The sequence below is a fragment of the Nilaparvata lugens genome, unplaced genomic scaffold (assembly GCF_014356525.2).
Source record: "Nilaparvata lugens isolate BPH unplaced genomic scaffold, ASM1435652v1 scaffold3837, whole genome shotgun sequence".
Taxonomy (NCBI): Eukaryota; Metazoa; Arthropoda; class Insecta; order Hemiptera; family Delphacidae; genus Nilaparvata; species Nilaparvata lugens.
This window is the reverse complement of record NW_024090477.1, coordinates 20762-31544: the sequence shown is the minus strand read 5'-3', so window position 1 is coordinate 31544 and position 10783 is coordinate 20762. Positions and strand designations below refer to the sequence as shown.

At 30.4% G+C, this 10783-nt stretch overlaps 2 non-coding genes across 2 annotated transcripts; both read left to right on the top strand.

The window, feature by feature from the left end:
• The first annotated feature begins 3112 nt into the window (after positions 1-3112).
• On the top strand, positions 3113-3185 carry Trnav-cac. The gene has a single exon. It is a non-coding gene; the product is annotated as a tRNA-Val (tRNA).
• A 7292-nt stretch (positions 3186-10477) lies between these two features.
• Positions 10478-10549, top strand: Trnaq-uug. The gene has a single exon. It is a non-coding gene; the product is annotated as a tRNA-Gln (tRNA).
• The last annotated feature ends 234 nt before the right edge of the window (positions 10550-10783 follow it).

The window sequence follows — 10783 nt, the reverse complement described above, 5'->3', positions numbered from 1 at the left end:
CCGGTTTGTTGCACAACAGCCGGTTAAATTTTAACCGTGATCAATTCCACGAGAACCAATCAGAGAAGCCGTCTTTTCAAAAACGCCTTCTCTGATTGGTTCTCGTGAAATTAATCACGGTTAAAATTTAACCGGCTGTTGTGCAACCGGGACTTTGCGACGTAGATTATTTCACTTCCTGAATTCAGTCATGAATATTTAAATTGTTCATTATTAATTCATCAATAAATATTTTTATATCTTCAGCACTCCATTCTGAGGAAAATGATACCACATTAACGTAAATCAAATCAGACCCATTACCGTGAAACCGCAGTTTACGTACCTTGGCAAGGAAATAGTTATTTGTGCAACTAGTGCGCAAAGTGACAGTTTGCTGCACCGAAAGAAACGTTACGCCCGAGCCGTAGGCGAGGGCGGAATGGTTTGTTGAGTGCAGCAGAGGAACTTTACGCACGTATTTCACATTAAGATTTTCTAAAGTACCATTGAATATGAAAAGTGGGTAATTATGGGTAAAATTGCCTGAAATGCATCAATGTTTTTCTGTGTAATTTTATTAGTGATAAAAACCTTAATCCTAAAATCCTAAAGTCCTCGTTGTCCTTGGTTATAATATCTACTTAATAATTTGCTCGTTGTGCTTCGTTGCACGTCTGCTCACTATAGCAGCCACAGCAGTCACTGTTACCAACTCATTTGATTTTGCTGCACTGTTGCTCCATATAACCTACTAAGTATTTGCGTTGCCATGTTGCAAATCTGGAGTGCAGAAAAAATTTTCCCGCACTAGAGCGGAAAAGTGATTCTTGCGTTCTGTAATCAATGCAGCAATGGCCACTTTTCAACGTAACTGTAGAAAAATAGAATTTTCCATCAATTTTCATAAAACCTAGATGACATTAACATTTTTCATAACATAGAATGATAGACAACATGAAAGTAATTAACTTCTTTAAATTATTGTAAAAAGCACTAAAATACTTCCAACTCAATCAATGCTGAATGAAGTTAATCAGTAAACATTACTTCAGATCTACAAGATACCGTACCGTAGTACAAAACCTGAAAACATGAATGAACTTGAACTTATTTTGACCTTTCCGGAACTGTACAAGAATTGAAGGTTATGTTGTAAGATTTAACAAAATCATCACATTATCAATGAAAATCTGACACTGGTATCGTAATATAATAATTATGTGGACTTACATTGTAGGAAATCAACGTAGATTATTAAAACTATGAAGATGAGTAAAATTATGAAAAAAAATATAATATCGATGAAAATGCAATCTTATATTGTCATGACCGTATCTAATCATGATTCATTGTGAACTTCTTGATTGATATATGTAATTATACAGTTTTTATATTTATTTACATTTACAGAGTTTTATTCAACTCCTATAGGCATATCAAAGTCTGCGTTAATTTTAACACTGATTAGGCTATCTTTTATTTTTATCTTTTATATTTATTTACATTTACAGAGTGTTATTAACTGCTGTATATCAAAGTCTGCGTCAATTTTAACACTGATTAGGCTATCTTTTATATTTAGTTACATTACAGAGTGTTATTTAACTGCTGTATATCAAAGTCTGCGTCAATTTAACACTGATTAGGCTATCTTTTTTTTTGTCTTTTTATATTTATTTACATTTACAGAGTGTTATTTAACTGCTGTATATCAAAGTCTGCGTCAATTTTAACACTGATTAGGCTATCTTTTTATTACTATGTACTGGGAAGACGTATAAGAAAGTACCATGAATGAAACGGTTTCAAGAAAACGTTGGGATTTGTGAAGAATTATTATTTTCTGTAGTGAAATTCCAGAAGTAAATATCTACGATCACATTATTATCAATGATCTTGAACTCATTTTGACCTTCCCGGCATCATACAAGAATTGAAGGTTATGTTGTAAGATTTAACAAAATCATCACATTATCAATGAAAATCTGACACCGATATCGTAATATATGTCACTTACATTGTAGAAAAAATCAACCTTTTATTATTAACTATACTATAACTTTAACTATAACTATACTATACATCTGACTTTTTCTGACCTTTTATTATGCTAACTAAATCCAAAAAACATGTTACCTATGTGTATATAATTGTACTTATGACGACTGCGATATACAGACATTTCTTGTTATTGTATTTATGCAGAAAATGAAGAATTTGAATTTGAATTATGAAATGATGAGTAAAATTATGAAAAAAATACTAATATCGATGAAAATGCAATCTTAATTGTCATGACCGTATCTAATCATGATTCATTGTGAACTTATTGATTTGATTGTATGTAATTCTGTTGTAATTATACAGTTTTTATATTTATTTACATTTACAGAGTGTTATTTAACTCCTATATATCAAAGTCTGCGTCAATTTTAACACTGATTAGGCTATCTTTTATTTTTATCTTTTATATTTATTTACATTTACAGAGTGTTATTTAACTGCTGTATATCAAAGTCTGCGTCAATTTTAACACTGATTAGGCTATCTTTTATATTTATTTACATTTACAGAGTGTTATTTAACTGCTGTATATCAAAGTCTGCGTCAATTTTAACACTGATTAGGCTATCTTTTTTTTTGTCTTTTTATATTTATTTACATTTACAGAGTGTTATTTAACTCCTGTATATCAAAGTCTGCGTCAATTTTAACACTGATTAGGCTATCTTTTTATTACAATGTACTGAGATAGACACGTACAAGAAAGTACATGAATGAAACCGGTATAAAAAACGTTGCTTTTTGTGAGGAATTTATTATTTTCTGTAGTGAAATTCTAGAAGTAAATAATCTACGATCAGATTAATATCTATTTTTACTCACCTTTGATTGTTGAAGCTTAATTTTCATCAAATTCGAGGAAATTTAGTTCACAAAACGTTCAATTTTCTCATTTTTTACACACACAGAAGACCGAAATACTCCGCAGGTAACCTTGAACTGATGAAGTGTAGGTCAAGGATATACCGTCCCATCAGGTAACGTTTTAACACAGGGATGTTCGGAAAATTTCGGAGAGGGGCTATTCCAGTTTCATGTACAGTAAAATTGGCTTCGGTTCCCAGCGGTTTCCGTAGTGTAGTGGTTATCACGTGCGCCTCACACGCGCAAGGTCCCCGGTTCGATCCCGGGCGGAAACAAATTTTTTTGATCACAAAATAAAATACTGGACTATACTTAAATTTTATACTGTATTTACATAATAATAATTATCGAGGAATTAATTTGAGAATCTATTTCTTGAACTACCACAAATTTATTTCCATTCATGAAATAAAATTTTAGAGAGAATTGAGGTAGGCTACGGTATTGGAAAATTCATTTAAACATTATTGAAATTCTTCAAACTGTATTTTAACTCGAGCTTGATATTTTTTTAGTTTATCTCTGGAATCTTCGACTGATTTATTATAAAATATTTTATTTTTAAATTTTGCTCAATAATTTATGCTTTTCATAGCTCTTGCAGGATTTGGGAGTAAAAATGAGAAACTTTAAGTTCAGTAGGCCCACCTCTAATAAATAATGGGTTTTCAAGAAAAAGATAGTTCGAAACACTATAGGCCTACTTATGATCAATTTTCTGCGTTTTTCATGCATATCTGCTTTATGCGTTTTCTAGTATTATTTAAGTGTTATCACAGACAAAAGAATATTCTTTTCTCTTTAAAAGGAATAAAATATCTATAAAAGAATAATATCTTCTCTAAATAAAATACTATTCTTTTCTCAACGGTGGCATCAAATTATTTGGCAAAATAGACCCAATATTGTACTGCAAGGAAACTCAGTTCAAAATGAATAATAGTATAATATTATTATTATCAGAGCGCTCATAATTATTATGCCAAGCTGAAAAGCTGAATAAATTATAACGTTAGATAAATAAAATGTATTGTCTTTATACTGCATTTAATGGGTTTCCAAGATGATTTTCACTGTGTGTAGGCTATCAATGTCAGCCTACTTATTCAGTTTTTGATAGTAATGTATTTCAAAGTTCAAATTATTTGAAATAAATTATACAACTAAATAAGGTGGTACCTACATTCAGAGCTCATTAATATGAAAAGAAAAGTTTATTCTAATATTCTCAACAAATTCTCATCAGGGTTATGTGGCAGAGAGGACCTAGATTTTAACTCCGCCCTTGATAAGGGAATTATTCAATTCAATTCATATTCCATCCAATTTTGTGGTAAACGAAACGCTTTGAAATTCTTGACAATACAGTTTTGAATCAAGCATTGCTCGGACAGGAATATTGTATTTGATACAGGCAGCACCATCTAGCGGTGAATCAGTGCAACTATGCTGTCATAGTTACTTTATTCGCCGCTCGGTAGCGCTTGTGTACCTTTTGTACACCAAGGTCTATAAAATACAAGGTATTTATAGAGACTTCACTATATAAATAGTGAGGTCCATGTTATAGCTGCAATAGAGAAAGATAAGAGAACAGCGTTGCCGATTATCTGCCTTGCTATTGCCTTCCATAGAGGATAGCTGATACTAGTATATAAAATTTGATGTATTCATTCTTATTCAACAATGAATCATGTTCTATTCATCAAGGAAATATATTTTTCAATGATTAAAAAATACAATTACATAATTGAGATTAAATAATATTCTGTTAATTGATTTAATTTCTACAATGTTGAGAGACGATCTGGCTACTTCGTGGAGGTAAAAATGGATCTACATTATCGAATGATAGACAAGGATATCAACACAAACGTTAATCAACTACTTTATAAAGTGGAACTCGTCATTTATAATGCTGACTAGACTATCTTATTCATGACTATAGCAGCTGGCCCGTGCTCCGCGAAAGGATTTTATTATAAACTTGACCTACTGAAATCTTAAAGAATTTAAAATAGGCCTAATAACCATCCTCGGTAAATTAAGTATCAATATGCAAAATTCCAAGTTAATCAGTCCAGTAGTTCAGACCTGATGATTTCCTATCTCGTACGTGTAAAAGCCAATTCTTTCCTCCATTTTATATAACTAGCCTCCTCATAGAATGAAATTTACAACAATGAATGAAATTTTTTTGTTACTTTTAAAAGTTAAGCTATAAAAAAGTTAATGTAAAACTGTAAAAAAGTTGAAGCTTTAAAAGTTAATGTATAAATTTCAATCTGGTTTATTGCTCATCTCTTTTGCTATTTTGCTATCTTGTTTATTGTGGAATTATTATTTAACGAAAATCCTAAAGCTGATCAAATCAGCTTTAGGATCAAAGCTGATCCTAAATCCTAATGCTGATTGGCATTTAAATAAATGCATTATCTATCTAATTCCATCTGTAACTTGTTTATTGTGTGTGAAACTTGAAGATTTAAGTTCATTTAATAATTTAGCCTATTCTTATAAATTTAATGAATGTTTCACTATCTGAAAAATGATTAAAGAATACAAAAATGTCATTCCTTTACAATGAGAGCAGAACTTGACAGAATAGGTAATTCAGAAACTTTTACCACTCATTACATGAATTTCTAGAAGGGAACCAACTGAAATGTCACTTCGTGACAACGTTGAATTTTCTTCAGTCTAGTTTAAGACGAAAAGAGCATTGCTGCAAACTACATTCACTAAAATAACACAACGTAAACAGTAACGAAAGCCAGATAACATCTTAGCCAGATAATGCCACATTTTCCCGGGCACCGTAATCTGAACGAGAACTACAACTAGCGTGTCTAGTTTCTTAGACGGCCCTAGAATCTCAGTTTTCAGTGTCAGTTTTCCGTCATGACGTAACTTGACAACAAACCAGCCATATCTGCTACTGTTGATCTCTTTTTCTGTTGCTACAAAAGACATTTTGTTCAGAAATGGTTTGTTCTTAGACTATTTCTGTTTGTTAGTCGAGTAGCCGAACAAAAGGGCCGACAAAGATTAGGGTTTGTTTACATCCACGTGGTATGATATGTTGTGAAGATAATTCTAAGCATAAGTTCCTAACAAGATGGCTAAAGAAGATAACTTACTTTGTCTGGGTTCAAGTATTTTTAGTAGTGTAAGTGAAATTCTCTTGAATTGGTTATAAACTGAGAGCATTTCTTTGAAACTTGACTCAAAAAATTTTAACCATAAAGTTATTCAAAGTATAAGTTTAAAGTTATTCAAATTCTAATGAGATAGGCCTACTCAACTGTAAAAATTGTATATCTTGAACTATTCATTGAGAAATGAGTATTTCAATAATTTTTTATTCTAATTCAAATTATACATTTTTATTCTAAACATAAGTACCTAACAAGATGGCTAAAAAAGATAACTTACTTTGTCTAGGTTTAATTATGTTTTACTATTTTTGGAAGTGTAAGTGAAAATCTCTTCGTTTGGTTATAAAGTGAGAAAATTAGTTTGAAACTTGTCCCAACTTTCAACCATAAAGTTATTCATAGTATAAGTCTACAGTTATTCAAATTCTAATAAGGTAGTCCTACTCAACTGTAAAAATTGTATATCTTGAACTATTCATTGAGAAATGAGTATTTCAATAAATTTTTATCCTAATTTAAATTATACATTTTTATTCTAAACATAAGTACCTAACAAGATGGCTGAAGAAGATAATTTATCTTGTCTGGGTTTATTTATGTTTTACTATTTTTGGAAGTGTGAGTGAAATTCTCTTGATTTGGTTATAGAGCAAGAAAATTTGTTTTTAACTTGTCCCAACTTTCAACCATAAAGTTATTCACAGTATAAGTTCAAAGTTATTCAAATTCAGAGCTCCTGTGAGAGAAGCTTAGTCGTCGTGAGTGTACAAGGAGCTTGGTTGTGCTTGTGCTATTCCTCTCCCAAATTGAGATAAGGTTACACATAGTCCGAAATAGCTCAAGTCTTGTAGCCTAAATGTTAATAATCGTAAACATAACTTATATCACTCATTTATAAACTATTATAACTCATTAATCATTTCATCACCTGAAAGACAAAATCTGTGAAGAACAAGATTGTATTTAATTTTTCCAACATCTTATAATAGAGCAGAAGTTTAACTTTCCCATTGAATAAAGATGTATTATATAACTAAAGCCACTATTCTTGATAATGCTTCCAAATTTATAACTGATATTGTGAAATTCATACAGTTCATAAAACAATAAACATTTGTATTAAAAAAACAAAAAGTTAGATAAATTACTACTCAGTTATTTTCCACAAATAAATCTGATATTAAATCAGTTTTTGCTTTTAGAAAAAACGACTAGCAGTCAGATATTTTACAATAAATGAATTAATCACTCACTGGACAACGAGATCTTTCGGCAGTTCCGCCATCTTCTTGGTCGACAACCAAATGGTTCATCTCACGGATCTCGTTGTCCAGTGAGTGATTAATTCATTCATTGTAAAATATCTGACTGCTAGTCGTTTTTTCTAAAAGCAAAAAGTGATTTGATAATAAGCAGTTCGTGATGGAAAACAACATTGAAGAAATCTGATATTGTTATGAAAATGAATATGAATGAAAGAGGGGAATGATATTATGGATGGATAGAAATGATATAAATCAAGAAGATATTAATAATATTAGATCATTGAATTTTCTCAAATCTCGCGTGTGAAGGTAGTTTTCACCTCCTAATCTGTGAAGAACAAGAATGTATTTATAGTGAGGTCCACGTTATAATGACAGTGGATGTAGATAAAAGAATAGCGATGCCGATTCTCTTCATTAATTAATTATATTTCTATACTGTCAAAAACATAATTGGCATCGTTGTGGACCTAGAAAAGGATAGTACCACCGGCTTTGTCGAATGGACAAGGATAGCAAAACCAAAGTTGATCAAATACTGTCATTATAACGTGGACCTCACTATAGTTTTTTCAACATCTTATAATAGAGCAGAAAAGAAGAAGTTTGACTTTCCCTTGCCTAAAAATGAAAATAACATTACTAAAATGAAGTACATTATAACATTTTTATTAGATGTTATTCATGAGTTTACTAAAATGAAGTACATTATAACATTTTTATTAGATGTTACTCATGAGTTAACATCGTCCATACTAAATAAAAATACTAGAAACTGTCTAACCACAAATTAATGAAAACCCTAAATAAATTAGACAACTTCTAGTATTTTTACATAGTCTCGCTATATTGATGAAGGTGAAAATATGTCAAATTGGTGTGAGTCAAACACAAATGTGTGTTCACAATGACGTTTTTCATAGCTGCTTTGAATTATTGTTGACCTGAAAATGTCTGTCGGCATGATTTGTGTCCTTAACAGACTTAAATCCAAGCAAATAGAAGGAACAAATTCAATATACTGTTTACTGTACCTACATAACTCAAACTGTGAGACATTATGTGAAGTGAAGCATGAGTAATAGTCAAAAGAGTTTTTTCAATGTATTAGAAATCAAGATAACTACAGAAAAAGAAATGAATTCAAATAGGAAAAGACCAATAACAAATGTAGACTGGAATAAAATATACATTGGAATAAATGTCACATAAAATTTACAATTAACAATTATTTATTTATTTATACGTGGATACAATAACAAATCATAATATAAATATGATTGGGAAAGAACAACAGGCTTGGCCCAAAACTATTCCATTCCCAAATTTAGATTACATGTCCAAAAAATAGGTTATGTTTCTTCTGTAAGAAGTTCAAGCTCAACTTTCGTCCAAAAATTAATATGAGATGCAAATTTTAAATTTAGAAAAATTAAAACACCAAATTATAGTTAAATATTACACTTAATTATCACTGCACATTGTATTAATTAAGTTATCTTATTATATATGGATATGCATTCATAGGCCAAAGTTAATTTATAATTCTACACTTAATATATTAAATACTTAATATAGACTCTTCCTGCTCTTCAAGTCTCAAGTATCTTCTTGACTTGAGGCGCCTTGGTGGAGGGTTAGCCAAATCTCAAATTTACAATAATATTGATACTGTAGTTTTATTCTGATTTGGAATTTTAGATTAATTGTTTGGAGTAAACGTTTATATGAAGATAACAAATTTGAACTAATTAAGACAAAATTGAGGAATAAGAGTAGTTTTAGGCAATATGACCTGTTTTTCATTTTCTGATTATTGTATTTGTTTGCTTCAACCAATAAATAAATGAGTAATTTATAAAAATCCAATACACCGTATTTCAAGTATCTAGTTGTTTATTTTGATGGAAAAATGTTATTCACAATAAATTGGGAATGGAGAAGTGAGAGTATACAAATTTAATTCAATAAAAATGAATGTTTTCATTCTCTTTACACAAATTCATGGAACAATGTATAAGCATATTGTTATTTTGTTTATTTATTGTTATTTTGTTTATTTATTGTTATTCTCATCTCTTCAACTATTTTCATCTTTATCCTGTAATCCAGCACAGTTTTCTGTTAAAATGATGCAAATTTTGTGAAAAATATAGAAGATGAAACAAAAATGAGAAATCTCAAAATATTTTTCATATTTGGATGAATATTTCCAAGTATATTGTAGACAGTATAAGACAGTACAGTCCTATTCTATTCATATGTGGTATAATAAAGAAGGATCTATTTCCCATTGTCTATTTATTATTTCATTGACAATCACAATCTTTATTACAATAGAATATGATTGGGAGAAGACAATAATGACAGGCATAGCCTAAAACTGTATTTCTCCAAAATTATCCGCTATATATTATTATATCCTCTTCTTACATTTCTCATAATCTTTCTGCATCCTTTCATCTTTTTCCCTCAGTAGCCTACAGCAGGTCAAAAATAAAGGCAGTCTATTCTATTCTATTCTAGCCTAGACAGGCTACATCACAAAATAAAAAAACGATAAACAAGTAAAAAGAAATAGTAGTGACATAACATAAAACAGAATAGAAATAATTGTATTCTATTCTAGCCTAGGTAGGCTACATCACAAAATAAAAAAAACGATAAACAAGAAAAAAAAGAAATAGTAGTGACATAACATAAAACAGAATAGAAATAATTGTATTCTATTCTAGCCTAGGTAGGCTACATCACAAAATAAAAAACGATAAACAAGAAAAAAATAGAAATAGTAGTGACATAACATAAAACAGAATAGAAATACATAATTCTATTGGTTCTATTCTAGCCTAGGTAGGCTACATCACAAAATAATGATAGAAAAGAACGGAATATAGATAGCCCAGAAGGCCTATGCGTTTTCTGTATACAATGTTCTAAGTTCTCTACAACTATTCTGGTATTATAATATTCAAGGACATTTTCTATTATTTATTAGCTGTTTTTCATCAATTTTATTATCTTCTTTCTGCATTTTCAGTTCGATTTTCGGCAATGCAGATCTCAACAGCCGAAAATACCCGAACAGAGATAAGCGCGACGCCTGATTTTAAATGCCGCGGTTAGAGTTTCTCTCTCACCAGCGGTCCCATGGTGTAATGGTTAGCACTCTGGACTTTGAATCCAGCGATCCGAGTTCAAATCTCGGTGGGACCTTATCTTTTTGGAACACACAATTCTCACACATGTTCATTGAACAAAGCTGGGTCTTCTTCAATTCGAAGAATGTTGAGGAAAAAGCCAATAAATAGCAAAATACATACTCGATTATACAATTTTTAGTAGTAGATATTTATTTTTAAATTTAGTTTTATTTATTTTTAATATTTTGTGAAAACTATGTTTATCTTCTTCAATTCATTGATTGTAAAGAAAAGACCAAAAAACAGA